At 37.6% G+C, this 15,398-nt stretch overlaps 1 protein-coding gene across 4 annotated transcripts in view; it reads left to right on the top strand.

Annotated features, from left to right (window-relative positions):
• LOC128224324 (tRNA N6-adenosine threonylcarbamoyltransferase, mitochondrial-like) overlaps positions 1-15,398 on the top strand; it is a 451,923-nt gene that overhangs the window by 398,988 nt on the left and 37,537 nt on the right. The window lies entirely within an intron of this gene.

The following is a 15,398-nucleotide window of genomic DNA, read 5'->3' as shown; positions in this document are numbered from 1 at the left end:
ATCTGCTTCTTTATTAAGTGTCACTTAGAACCTTTTTGCATTCACCCATCTTTTTGGAAATTAAAGAAAAAACTATCTGATCTTTTGACAGCAGTCATATAGATATCACTGTTTTTTAGACATCTAGCAAAAAATACTTCATTCCAAGACAAGAAAGATGTCAAATCAGTTGATCCGGCTGTAAGAGAGCAGCTTTAAACAAAGACTATTTGATATGTTATGTTTCAGAGCCAAAGTTTTTGTATAATTATATAAAAAGTTTTGCATTTACATGTTATTAAATCTGTGTAATTTATTCAACTTGCTTATGATGTCAATATTGTAAAACGGTTATAAAATAGGCTAAATATGCAACATGCACATGAATTGTTTAAAATCACCCTGAGCCTCACTGCAAACATTTAAAACTGTATAATTTTCATCTCTGGGGGAGAGGCATGTGTCAAAAGGTTGCGCCCTTAATATCCCCTCTTATATCAATTCCTGCTTGTATTTAATACCAGGAAATAACTGGTAATGCTATTAATAGTAGAACATTCTTTATGGTCAAAAGTCAGTATTACAGTCATTGCTTTTTAACCAAATTAGTTTAATAAATTTATGTAAGATCTTTGCATATACTGACAGATAAATGTCTTAATTAGTTAAATGAACAATAAAAGGTTAAAATGTAGTCATATTTGACTGACTTTTAAAAAAAGCCCAGTGTACACTAAAGCGAAATGTATTTTGGAAACAAACCTGTCTGATCACTATTTTTTCTGCTGGACCTACACTTTTTTGCTGTAGTGTATATTTGTTTTCTTAATTTCCAAAAAAAAACATGTTGTTTTAGTGAACATGTCAAATTTTAACCATGTTGACAAGCTCGACCATTTGAAGAATAAGGAGGCTGTTGGTGTCTAGTTCAAGGTTTTGGGCAAGTTGGCATTTTCACTTAAAACTCCAATACCTGTTACACAGTTGTTCAAGACCATCACACTACACCATATAATCGTCAAAGATATCCCAGGTAGTCATGATCAACTTTTCATAGATATCCCAGGTAGTCATGATCAACTCTTCAAAGATACTTCAGGTAGTCATGATCAACTCTTCAAAGATATCCCAGGTAGTCATGATTACCTTTTCATAGAAATCCCAGATAGTCATGATCATCTCTTTATAGATACCCCAGGTAGTCATGATTACCTTTACATAGAAACCCGAGGTAGTCATGGTCACCTCTTCATAGAAATCCAGGTAGTCATGGTCACCTCTTCATAGAAACCCCAGATAGTCATGGTCACCTCTTCATAGAAATCCAGTTAGTCATTGTCACCTCTTCATAGAAACCCCAGATAGTCATGATCAACTCTTCATAGATATCCCAGGTAGTCATTATCACCTCTTCATAGACGTCCAAGGTAGTCATGATCAACTCTTCATAGACATCCCAGGTAGTCATTATCACCTCTCAAAAAAATCCCAGGTAGTTATGGTCACCCCTCAAAGATATCCCAGGTAGTCATGATCATCTCTCAAAGATACTCCAGGTAGTCATGGTCACCTCTCAAAGATACCCCAGGTAGTCATGATCACCTCTCAAAGATACCCTAGGTAGTCATGATCACCTCTCAAAGATACCCCAGGTAGTCATGATCAACTCTCAAAGATACCTCAGGTAGTCATGGTCACCTCTTCAAAGATATCCCAGGTAGTTATGATTACCTTTTCATAGAAATCCCAGATAGTCACGATCATCTCTTTATAGATACCCCAGGTAGTCATTATCACCTCTTCATAGACATCCCAGGTAGTCATGATCAACTCTTCATAGACATCCCAGGTAGTCGTTATCACCTCTCAAAAAATCCCAGGTAGTTATGGTCACCTCTCAATATACCCCAGGTAGTCATTATCACCTCTTCAAAGATACCCCAGGTAGTCATTATCAACTCTTCAAAGATACCTTAGGTAGTCATGGTCACCCCTCAAAGATATCCCAGGTAATCATGATCACCTCTCAAAGATACCCCAGGTAGTCATGATCACCTCTCAAAGATACCCCAGGTAGTCATGATCACCTCTCAAAGATACCCCAGGTAGTCATGATCACCTCTCAAAGATACCCCAGGTAGTCATGATCACCTCTCAAAGATACCCCAGGTAGTAATGGTCACCTCTTCATAGATACCCCAGGTAGTAATGGTCACCTCTTCATAGATACCCCAGGTAGTAATGGTCACCTCTCAAAGATACCCCAGGTAGTAATGGTCACCTCTTCATAGATACCCCAGGTAGTCATGGTCACCTCTCAAAGATACCCCAGGTAGTAATGGTCACCTCTTAATAGATACCCCAGGTAGTAATGGTCACTTCTCAAAGATATCCCAGGTAGTAATGGTCACCTCTTCATAGATACCCCAGGAAGTAATGGTAACCTCTCAAAGATACCCCAGGTAGTAATGGTCACCTCTTCATAGATACCCCAGGTAGTCATGATCAACTCTCAAAGAAAACCCAGGTAGTCATGGTCACCTCTTCATAGATACCCCAGGTAGTGATGGTCACCTCTTCATAGATACCCCAGGTAGTCATGGTCACCTCTTCATAGATACCCCAGGTAGTCATGGTCACCTCTCAAAGATACCCCAAGTAGTCATGATCACCTCTCAAAGATACCCCAAGTAGTCATGGTCACCTCTTCAAAGATACCCCAGGTTGTCATGGTCACCTCTTCAAAGATACCCCAGGTTGTCATGGTCACCTCTTCAAAGATACCCCAGGTAGTCATGATCAACTCTCAAAGATACGCCAGGTAGTCATGATCACCTCTTCATAGATACCCAAGTAGTCTTTGTCACCTCTTCATAGATACCCCAGGTTGTCATAGTCACCTCTTCAAAGATACCCCAGGTTGTCATGGTCACCTCTTCATAGATACCCCCGGTAGTCATGATCAACTCTCAAAGATACCCCAGGTAGTCATGGTCAACTCTTCATGGATACCCCAGGTAGTAATGGTCACCTCTCAAAGATACCCCAGGTAGTAATGGTCACCTCTTCATAGATACCCCAGGTAGTCATGGTCACCTCTTCATAGATACCCCAGGTAGTCATTGTCACCTCTCAAAGATACCCCAGGTAGTCATGGTCACCTCTCAAATATACCCCAGGTAATAATGGTCACCTCTTCATAGATACCCCAGGTAGTAATGGTCACCTCGTCATAGATACCCCAGGTAGTAATGGTCACCTCTCAAAGATACCCCAGGTAGTAATGGTCACCTCTTCATAGATACCCCAGGTAGTCATGGTAACCTCTCAAAGATACCCCAGGTAGTAATGGTCACCTCTTCATAGATACCCCAGGTAGTAATGGTCACCTCTCAAAGATACCCCAGGTAGTAATGGTCACCTCTATAATAGATACCCCAGGAAGTAATGGTCACCTCTCAAAGATACCCCAGGTAGTAATGGTCACCTCTATAATAGATACCCCAGGAAGTAATGGTCACCTCTCAAAGATACCCCAGGTAGTAATGGTCACCTCTTCATAGATACCCCAGGTAGTAATGGCCACCTCTTCATAGATACCCCAGGTAGTCATAGTCACCTCTTCATAGATACCCCAAGTAGTAATGGTCACCTTTCAAAGATACCCCAAGTAGTAATGGTCACCTCTTCATAGATACCCCAGGTAGTCATGGTCACCTCTCAAAGATACCCCAGGTAGTAATGGTCACCTCTCAAAGATACCCCAGGTAGTAATGGTCACCTCTTCAAAGATACCCCAGGTAGTCATGATCCCCTCTTCATAGATACCCCAGGTAGTCATGGTCACTTCTCAAAGATACCCCAGGTAGTCATTATCACCTCTTCATAGATACCCCAGGTAGTCATAGTCACCTCTCAAAGATACCCCAGGTAGTCATGGTCACCTCTCAAAGATACCCCAGGTTGTCATTATCACCTCTCAAAGATACCCCAGGTAGTCATGGTCACCTCTCAAAGATACCCCAGGTAGTCATTATCACCTCTTCAAAGATATCCTTTTGTAAAGATGCAGTTGTGCAAGCATACTTTAAAACTTAGATCCAATAGGCTGGTCAAGGGAAGATCAATGCAAACTGTACATGGATGGTTTGTGTGGTAAGGAGCCAACTTTTTCAAGAGAAGGTTCTGTGATAAGTTAAACAACAGGTGAAATTGCTGATGGTGTTAGCAAAAGTTAGTGTTTTTCGATGTATGAAGTTGAATGATAGGCCATAGCGGTTAGACTTGGATGCTAACGTGCCCTGCAAACTGAAATGTATCCTAGTTTCTGTGTACTTTCAGAAGAATTAATTTGTGACACAATTCACATTAGTTCCACTTTATGCTGATATTTCCATGCAGATAAGTAACCATACTTGTATGAAAAACTGTTTCTCAATTTCACCAAGCATAGAAAACTACCTACAATGGAAGTGTTTTTTTTCACAGACTCAATCATGTCATCAAAACTCCACACAATTCTTTTATATAATTTCAATATTCTCTTTAATTTTGCCCATTTCCGATGAATATTTTTTTTAAAGCACAGAAAGACTTTCATCATATAGTTTCTTGTAATTCCTCAGGTAAATCCAATTTTGTTGATCTAGTAGTTTCTTCATATAATCCAATCTATTTTTGTAGATCATCTTCTGAATTTGATGTCCTTGTAATATCTCAGGTGAATCCAATTGTTGATCTAGTAGTTTTCTTCACATAATCCAACATATTCTTGTAGATCTCTTTCTTAATCCAATGTTTTTCTGACTTTTTTTCTCTACATGTAATTCCATTTTTATGTTTTTTCACTAAATTAAACGTTATCTGTTTCTTTACACAACCCGTTAAGACTTTCTTTCAAGTCTTTACTGATTCTAACCATAATTTCTTACATAAATCCAGTGTATTATCTGTAGACTTCAAAATCAAGCAACATTATTTAAATTTCATAGTTTTTTCAACTGAATCAAACTTAACATAACTTCACTTTTGAATCCAAAATCCAATCTTAGGTCAATGATTCCAGGTATTCAGTTGATATAAACTGCATTGCTTAAGATTTAGAACTTCACATCAAGTGTTATCACCAGAACTATTCATATGAAGGCATATACCAAGTTTTCTAGATGCAGTCCTTTTAAAGCATTATTTTATGATATCAAATTTGCAGAAAAATACAGTGCTTAAAACAGTATTTCGGTTTAAGTTGGGTTCGAACCCACGCTGGTAAAACCAAGAAAACAGTAGAAATCAGTCGGCTAGTCCACACAGCCACTGGGACTTTAAAAAAAATGGTGGATATGTTGACCTGTTAAGGAAACATTCATAATATCATGTGATAACATGACTAACGTGTTTGAAATTGTGTTCATAAAAACGATATTGAGCAAATATCAACATTTGCTGAAGGGTGCCAGCTTTTGGTATTTTTGTTTTAACACTCCTTATGATTTGCCACTCTTTATTTCGGAATTAATTATAAAAAAAAGGTGCATTTAACAAATCATGAGCAGATCACTTTAAACATATCCCCTAGCAATGGTCACCAGTATAGAAATAGACGGTCAGGTGTCTAACAGCAGCACCTTAAAATGTTTATGTCAACTATGAACATCATTAAAACTGGTCATAATTATGGCATCTACAGAGCTTTAGAACGTGCCCCCCCCCCCCCCCCCAACTATGATCACCAGTATAGAGATTAGTGTCGTTTCGATGATTGTTTATAATCGACAATTGATCAGAAAGACCTACGTCGGCAACAATCAATAGCTAAATTTGAACAATCAATTATGGAAACAAGGGACGTTGTCACTACTGACTTATTTCATTTTTCTGGTTAATTCTAGTTAATGTTGAAATGTATAGTGTCACTATATGACTATATGCTAATTTATTTAGTCAGATTCTAAACAAGGCAGTAAGTCACTACAGACCTTATTTCAAATTTTCTTTGTAATTTAACTAATAAAGGATTGGTTCTCATCTTCTCATGTTAATGGTTTAAAAGAGGTTTATCAGACATGTTACGGTTTACTTCATACCATGTAACAATTTAATTTCTCAGTTTTTAGAAAGAAAATTTCTTGCAAAACATATAGAATATATATTCAACTGCTTGTTGTTATTCTTGTTGAATAATAAAAAGAATATTTAAGAATTTTTTTTTTTTAGAACAGTTAGTATACAATGCTTTTATGTAAGACTACACTTAGAGCCTGTGGCCTCATGTTCTGTCATAGTAACTTGTAAACACTAAAGGAAAGTTGCATTCTGAGTAAATTATGGTATTTAAACAAAGAAAAGTAAAAACAATATTGGTTCAGGGAACATTGGTGCTTAAAACTGGTTCATGTACTGTATCTTTAATGTGATGGCAAAAGATAATAAAATAATAAATAAATCGATTAATATTCATCGTTTCAATTTCATAAACCGATTATTGATAGTAATTTTTGTGTCCGATTTCCATCACTAATATTAAACTACATTGCTTTAGAATGTGTCTCCCAGCTATGATCACAAGTATAGAGGTATACGGTCAACTGTCAAACTAAAGTGCTTTAGAATGTGTCCCTAAACTATGATCAACAGTACATAGATCTATACATGGACAGCCTTCACCAGCTACAGAGCTAAATTAGAGTGTGTCCCCAAGCTATGATCACCAGTATAGAGATATACAGTCAAACTACAGTGCTTTAGAATGTGTCCCTCAACTATGATCACAAGTATAGATCAACTGTCAAACTACTATGTTTTAGAACAGGTCTTTAAGCTATGATCATCAGTATGAAAATGTATTTACAATTGGTAAACTATGGTGCTTTAAAACATTGCGGGCAGCTGCAGTCAACAGTATAAAGATAAATGGTCATTTGTTTGACTATACCAGTTTTGGTTTAAATCTGTTCAGCTATGATAATTACTAAAAGATAGATTGCCATTTAAAGTCAAACTATAGTGCTTTAGAATGTGTGGGACAGCTATGGTCTTTCTATCGAAGATATATATTCAATGTTAAAATACAGTGCTTTTGAACTAGTTTTACAAAGAAAACAATTGTCACACTGCAGTGCTTTGAATAATGCACCAGTCATTTGTAACCACGCCCCCCCCAGGTCCGGGGAATAGCGGGGACTTTGACTTTCGGTCCAGTTAGCCCCAGCTAAAATCCCTGCCCTGCGGGTACGAACAGATGGTAAATTCCCCGACAAATGTCCCAGCATCCCAGGGACCCTAGGTAAGGCCTATTATCTTATGTCGCGTGGAACTTTTTAGCCTTCATTTCTGGATCTGTTCAAAGGAATATCGTAATGTTTATCATCAGACATCCACTCTGATCAAGCTAGCTTTTAGTAATCATGAACTTATTACCAACTGCAATGCTTTTTTTGGTGCCGTGGATGCAGTAAATGCAACGACTATGCTTGATGTCTGAAATGGTTAACACCTTAGAATACTGTTGTTCCAAGTTCATGTTATTGAATCATGTTTGCTTGCATCGTTTAGAGTAATAGTTAACGAACATTAAAATCCAGAGGGGATTGTATTTTACCTATTGCCCGACAATTCTGCACTTTGCCGAGGAATAGTGGGACGAGGCCCCAGAGGTGTGTTCTTATCGTTGGCAATAACCACATTAACGTTTAACTCTTTTAGTACTATAAAGCTGACATGTATGCTCTGGAATTAGGGGTGTTACTTTCGGAATTCGATAACTAAGGAATACTTTTACTCTTTTTCGTCGTTTAGTTAATAATATTGTGACAAAAATGCTCCGTCAAAGGTACCTCTGTAGGTTCTAGCATCATTTATGTGTGTATGTTGTAAACATTGACTTTTTCTTTTCGGCTTTCTTTAAGTAACTAAAAGGTGTATGTTTTAATAATGTTGTTATCCTCCTTTACAATGATGTGATCATGGTTATGTTAAAAGCTAACTTGCTTTGTGTGTAACCCTTAGTTCTGTTAAGCGGGACGCTTTAACCATATAAATGTTATAGTTTTGTCATATTTTGCATTTAAATAGCGTCTTTAGATTTCGGGTTTAATGGGGGACAATTTAAGTAATGACTTCGAATGAAATATTCTTACAATGTATAACGCGGTGTCTGATTAGTTTAAGTATTAAATGTAGTAATGATTGATACCAAACATTGATCTCATTAATTAGTTGTTACTGTTTCTGACAATGCCTGTATTATTGTTAATGATTAAGTGTAGTAACGGAAGTATAACAAGAGGGCCATGATGGCCCTAAATCGCTCACCTGAGTAAAAGAGTTTAACCTTTGTTATCAATATAGCTTGTTTCTCAAAGAATATGGAACAAGAGCTTTCAAAGTATGTGACAAATGCCCCCCAATGTGACAGTGATCTATGAACAAGTACATAAAAAGTTGATCTTGCCTTTATGTGTCAAATACATATTGCAAGTTATATTAAATTGCCTCTGAGCATAGAAAAAAAAACAATCATACTAAATGACAGCCAACACTCTTTATGTCCTCATATTCAGCATTCCATTTGTGAATAAACACTTAGTGTATCTTTCATCTTAGAGGTAGGGACATGGGTCTTGCACACAACACGTTGTCTTGGTATGTCGAAAACAAATGGCAAGTCATTTTAAAATCTGTCCATATAAGAGAAAGTCACAACGCGGACACGACAGCCTATATTTTCTTTCAGGTTGCCATGGCAACCAGAGTTCTGCATGGAATTAATTTTTTTGAACAATTTTGAAAAAGTACCAACCAAGGATCATTCCTGTGAAGTTTCATCAAAATTGTCCAAGCGGTTTAGGAGAAGATGATTGTAACCAATTGTTGATACTTTTCCTTTAGGTTGCCATGTCAACTAGAGTTCTACATGGAATTAATTTCTTTGAACAATTTTGAAAAAGCACCAACCAAGGATCATTCCTATGAAGTTTCATCAAAATTGTCAAAGCGGTTTAGGAGAAGAAGATGATTATAACCAATTGTTGACATTTTCCTTTAGGTTGCCATGGCAACCGGGGCAAACAAAATTATGTGAACAAATTTAAGAGAGGTCCATGCAAGGACACTTCAAACCAAATTTGCTGAATATCTATCAAGGGGTTCATGCGAAGAAAATGTTAAGTTTGTTTTACTAATTTTAGCTCTGGTGGCCCTTAAAAGGGGCCAAACAAAATTATTTGAAAAGACCTGACAAAGGCCCATGCTAGGATGCTTCAGACTTGAAGATCCATCAAGCAGTTAATAAGATCAAGTTGTTTAAAGGTGTTTCTATTTTTTGCTCTGGTGACCCCTAAAAGGGGCCAAACAAAACCATTTGAACACAGTTGCGAGAGAACCATGTAAGGATGCTACATATCAAGTATGGAGTCATTCTGACCTTTACTTTTAGAGGAAAAGATGTTTAAGTGACAAGACAATGTAAAAACAAATGACCCCTGACAGGGCTTTTTTGCCTTCTTTAACAGACGCCGATATTCGGCGTCTTCCCAATTGAAAAAAATCAACCTTTTTCCCAATTTCACAGAGCAAATTTCCCAAAAATATCCATTTTCCCAATGCAAAATCGTCATGTTTTCTTTATTATTTTGTTTTTGTTTTTTCGGCAAGAACTTCCGCTGCGCATGCGCGCGCAACTTGTACTTTCGTTTTCACTACGTTCAATTACAAGGGGAATCACTCTGACTTAATTCCTTGCAAGAATTTATGTTAATTCCACAGTCAACAGCTATTGTGGAACGCTCATTCAGTTTGATGAATGATATATGTTCAGTTCTGCGCACATCACTGGCCCCACCACAGCTTGATGCACTTATGCGGATAGCGTGCAATAAGCCAGAGTTCACAGAGAATGACTATGAATGTTTAATTGACAATTTCAAGTTTGCAAAAAACAGAGAGCTTGTCCTGTGAACTTTCAGTGTCTGAAGAAATAAATGCTAACAGTTTTCTGTTTTGTTTATTTTTATGCTGATGACTTGCAACAAACGAGTATTAGCAGGCAAATACTTTGAATGATTGATTAACAATTTAATGATGGGTGCCAAACTATTTGAACTTTAACCTGTCAGTAAGTGAAATTTAAGCGAAAACAAATCTGTTTGCCTTCTAAAGCTTGTTTATTTAATGATATATGTCTAAAGAATACATATTTCCCAATTTCAAAAAAAATGTGCGTTTTCTTCCCAATTTCAGCATTTTACGCGCTAATTTTCCCAAAATGGAAAGGCTAGGGTGTCTTCCCAATTTGGGCTAAAAAAGCCCTGCCTGAGCAAGGCCAATTTGACCCCGGGACAATAATTTGAATACCTTTGGTGTAGGTCCACTAGGTAACACTATATACCAAATATGAAAGCTCTAGGTCTTATATTTTGGAGAAGAGGATTTTTAAAGTTTTATTATATAAGACTATATAAAAATATTGAAAACCTAAGCCTATGAACACGGGGCGTGGCCAATTTTGACCCCAGGGCTAAAGTTTGAACAATCTTAATAGTGGTCCGATAAACAATGCTTCATGCCAAATATCTAAGGCCTTCGCCTTTTGGTTTCGGAGAAGAAGATTTTATAAGTTTTCATCATATAAATATGTAAGGAAACCCATTACCGCCCGGGTGGGGCCATTTTTTGACCCCAGGGCCAAAGATTGAACAATATTGGTTCAAGTCAACTAGATGATATATCATGCCAAATATCTAAGCTCTTGTCACTACTTGATTTTACGTGTGTATCTATATATGTATATTTGTTATTAATTGTTGTATGTGGCCCATATTGAAAATTGGTATGTGTACTAAATATGTTATCCAGTTTAAATTAAGATGTTACTTGTCTTTGTGAGTTCAGAGAAGATTTTTTAAGTTTTCATTATAACACATATAGAGAAAACCCATCAGCACCGGGGTGTGGCCAATTTTGACCCCAGGGCCATAATTTGAACAATCTTTGTAGAGGTCCACTAGACGATGAATCAAGCCAAATATCTAAGCTCTAAGCAACGTAAGTTCAGAGGAGATTTTTTTTAATATAAACATATGGAGAAAACCCATGACCACCCAGGGGCGGGGCCAATTTTGACCCCAGGGCCATAATTTGAACAATCTTTGTAGAGGTCCACTAGACGATGAATCATGCCAAATATCTAAGCTCTAGTCCAAGTAAGTTAAGAGGAGAAGATTTTTGAAGTTTTAACTATAAACATATCAAGTATACCCATGAACCCCCGGGGCGGGGCCAATTTTAACCCCAAGGCCATAATTTGAACAATCTTTGTAGAGGTCCACTTGACGATGAATCATGCCAAATATCTAAGCTCTAGTCCAAGTAAGTTCAAAGGAGAAGATTTTTGAAGTTTTCACTATAAACATATAGGGAATACCCTAACCCCCCGGGGCAGGGCCAATTTTGACCCCAAGGCCATAATTTGAACAATCTTTGTAGAGGTCCACTCGACGATGAATCATGCCAAATATCTAAGCTCTAGTCAAAGTAAGTTAAGAGGAGAAGATTTTTGAAGTTTTAACCATAAACATATCAAGTATACCCATGACCCCCCGGGGCGGGGCCAATTTTGACCCCAAGGCCATAATTTGAACAATCTTTGTAGAGGTCCACTAGACGATGAATCATGCCAAATATCTAAGCTCTAGTCCAAGTAAGTTCAAAGGAGAAGATTTTTGAAGTTTTCACTACAAACATATAGAGAAAACCCTAACCCCCCGGGGCGGGGCCAATTTTGACCCCAAGGCCATAATTTGAACAATCTTTGTAGAGGTCCGCTAGACGATGAATCATGCCAAATATCTAAGCTCTAGTCTAAGTAAGTTCAGAGGAGAAGATTTTTGAAGTTTTAATTATAAACATATAGAGCATACCCATGACCCCCAGGTGCGGGGCCAATTTTGAACCCAGGGCCATAATTTGAACAAACTTTGTAGAGGTCTACTAGACGATGAATCATGACAAATATCTAAGCTCTAGGCCAAGTAAGTTCAGAGGAGAAGATTTTTTAAGTTTTCACTATAAACATATAGAGGAAACCCATGACCCCCCGGGGCGGGGCCAATTTTGACCCGAGGGCCATAATTTAAACAATCTTGGTAGAGGACCATTTGGTGATCCTACCTACCATATATCAACGGCCTAAGCCTTGTGGTTTGGGAGAAGAAGATTTTTAAAGTTTTTCCTTTCCATTGCCATGGCAATCAGAGTTCTGCATGGAATTCAATTCTTTGAACAATTTTCAAAGGGGACCACCCAAGGAACATTCCTGTGAAGTTTGGATGAAATTGGCTAAGCGGTTTATGAGGAGATGTCGTTTAAAGTAAAAGTTAACGGACGGACAGACGGACGGACGGACAGACGGACGGACGCCTGACAAATTGTGATCACAAAAGCTCACCTTGTCACTATGTGACAGGTGAGCTAAAAACATAGGCGCTATAGTTTCGGGTTTTGTGGATACGTGGTCTAGTGCTAACACTCTTGACTGTTCATTCACATATATCCAGAGGTCTCAGGTTCGATTCCCTGCCGCTCTACTAAAAAGTACTAATCGTCTTTCGGGAGGGACGTTGAATGGGGGTTCCGTATGACAGTGATATACACTGATGTACGTTAAAGATCCAGAGTACATCCTTCCAGGGTTACATTCTGTCATTGAAATATGCTAAAAAAAATAGTTTTTGTCTTTTTTTACTAACGGAGGCCGTTCCAAATAATACTTAGAATTAGTGTTTGTTTCACCTAAGTTTGTTCTATCAAGATAATTTCAAGAATGATTGTTTTGGCAGGTATTCTTTTGAGAAGAAGGACCGATGAGTATGCTTTAATACCGTTTTGTCTTGGTCCAAGAAATCATATTGGTATGAGATTGGCGCAGCTAGGGATGAAGATGGCCATCATTAGCCTTCTGCAGAAGTCGATGGTCCGCACGGTTAATCAGCTTTACGTATGTATGTTACGTACGTTATTATGACATAGTTAGAGGCAAATATGACCATTTGTAGCCTTCTGCAAAGGTAAACAATTCGCAAAACGGACCCATTTCAGGTATGTATGTTACGTACGTTATTATGACATAGTTAGAGGCAAATATGACCATTTGTAGCCTTCTGCAAAGGTAAACAATTCGCAAGACGGAGCCATTTCAGGTATGTATGTTACGTGCGTTATTATGACACAGTTAGAGGCAAGGATTACTAATTTTAGCCTTTTCCATAACGGTACACGAGGCCCAAAACGGATCAACGTCATGTTTGTATGTTACGTACGTTATTATGACACAGTTAGAGGCAAGGATTACTAATTTTAGCCTTTTCCATAACGGTACACGAGGCCAAAAACGGATCAACGGCATGTTTGTATGTTATGTACGTTATTATGACACAGAGGCAAGGAATACTAATTTTAGCCTTTTCCATAACGGTACACGAGGCCAAAAACGGATCAACGTCATGTTTGTATGTTATGTAGAGTGTTATGTCACACCTACAGTAGGCTACAGGCGAACATGTCCATCATCAGCAGATTATCAAAATAAGACCGATACTCGTTTATAACAGTTTATAATATTTTTATAATGATACTGGTGAATAAATATATTGAGTGTGTCTTCTGCAAATTAACTCAAAGTTAAATCAACTGTTTCATGGAAATGGTATGATCCCTCATTCAAATGCTAAGTGTTAGCATCCTGTAAAATTAATTATGGTTTGAGTTTTGATCACCTTAATTGGTCCTAAAAATGAGATAGCTAGTCAGGGGGTATCAAATTAACTTATTTGTTTATCATTTTGTTCATTTATGTAAATCGAACCTTCGATATTCCTTTGTATGGTCTTTATACATCAGTAATTAAGATTCAATTCGTGTATACAACGATGTCAATTTCATTTAAGTTTTTGGATAATTTTCTTTTTTTTTCATGCTTTTGTATCATTCGTTTTATCAAATTTGTTTTTGATTTTGTGAAGGCTTCATTGCCCCTGTCTTTCAAAGATAATTGTCTCATCACTTGTTTCAACACCTGATATTTCATTAATTAGAGCTGATTGAGCGTTATTTAGAATTTTATTCGGCGATTTCAACGGATTTAGATAGGTACCTATTTTCGTATCGTGTCATCGCCATGGCCATCATAGTCAATATTGAAATGATTGCTTGGGTCTGTTTAATTTTTGACACATACCAGTCTCTGCTTAATTGGGTTGAAGATTAATCATTCCACGTTTCTCCCCTGTGGGACCCGATAAGTTTCCAAATGGTCGGTTTTCAAATAATTATGTTGCTAAAATGCTTTGAGATGGGTTTACAGAATAATTTAGGTTACAATATACCGGCCCAAGATTAATAATGGAAAGCAAAAACTTATTGACGGCTAAAACTTTTTTTCGGAATTTCTTAACATAATAAACAAAGAAATTTCATTATCTTGTATGGCCGGTCCTTTCACGGAACCGCTTATAGCTAATTTTTATACTTCTCAAATAGGCGTTGTAGCCAAGTCTAGTGTTGGTGGGGGGTCTCTTAATAACGCATTTGTCTGCAACTACGCCCCTTCTTTATTCAAATTATTTCCAACATTCTTACATTGGGCAGTATTCGATGTTTCTGATTTAAACACAATTAATCACGATTTGGAAAACTTTTTTTTCGCTGGACCTGCGAATTCCAACCATTGCACGGAACTCTTGGGTAATTTTCATTTGATGTGTAATACGCTCGGCGTCCCTATTGCCAAAGAAACATCTGTAGGCCCAACAATTCGTTTAGTCTTTCTTAGCATATTAATAGATTCCTCCACTATGACAATATGTATTCCCCGGGAAAAAGTGGATAATCTAATAATAACACTTAACTCGGTGCCTAGAAGGAAAAAAGTTCAATTGCGGGAATTACAGTCCTTGTCATAGAAATTAATGTTTTCCTCTCCGGGGTCTCCCCAAAACATTATTGATTCACTGTGGAGCTAACGATATCGGCGAAACAAAATCCGTCCAAATATGCAACTTGATCCGGGCTATACTTGAATTTGTCCATCTGAACATGCCATGCCCGGTACTATCAACATTTAGTTTCAGCTATTGCCAAGAATGTCATGGCACCATAGTACAAATTTATTTGCCATGGACAAGGCAAGAAAAAGAATAAATACCTATGCAGCAAGATTGGTATTGAACATGATGGGGTACATCTTTCCGAATTAGGTAACAGTTTTTTCCTTGATCACATCTCGGCTGGACACGGTTGTTTTTTTACCAGTGGCCAAAATGTATACCCCCAATAACAAGTTGCAAGCCCAGTTGAGGGCCCGTGTGGTATGGCCCCAGAATGCAAGGATGTACATGTATAAGGAATCAGACTTGTTAATCCAAAAG

The sequence above is a fragment of the Mya arenaria genome, chromosome 1, assembly GCF_026914265.1.
Source record: "Mya arenaria isolate MELC-2E11 chromosome 1, ASM2691426v1".
NCBI classification, from domain to species: domain Eukaryota; kingdom Metazoa; phylum Mollusca; class Bivalvia; order Myida; family Myidae; genus Mya; species Mya arenaria.
The sequence above is the reverse complement of the archived record's forward strand: the minus strand, read 5'-3'. Positions and strand labels throughout refer to the sequence as shown.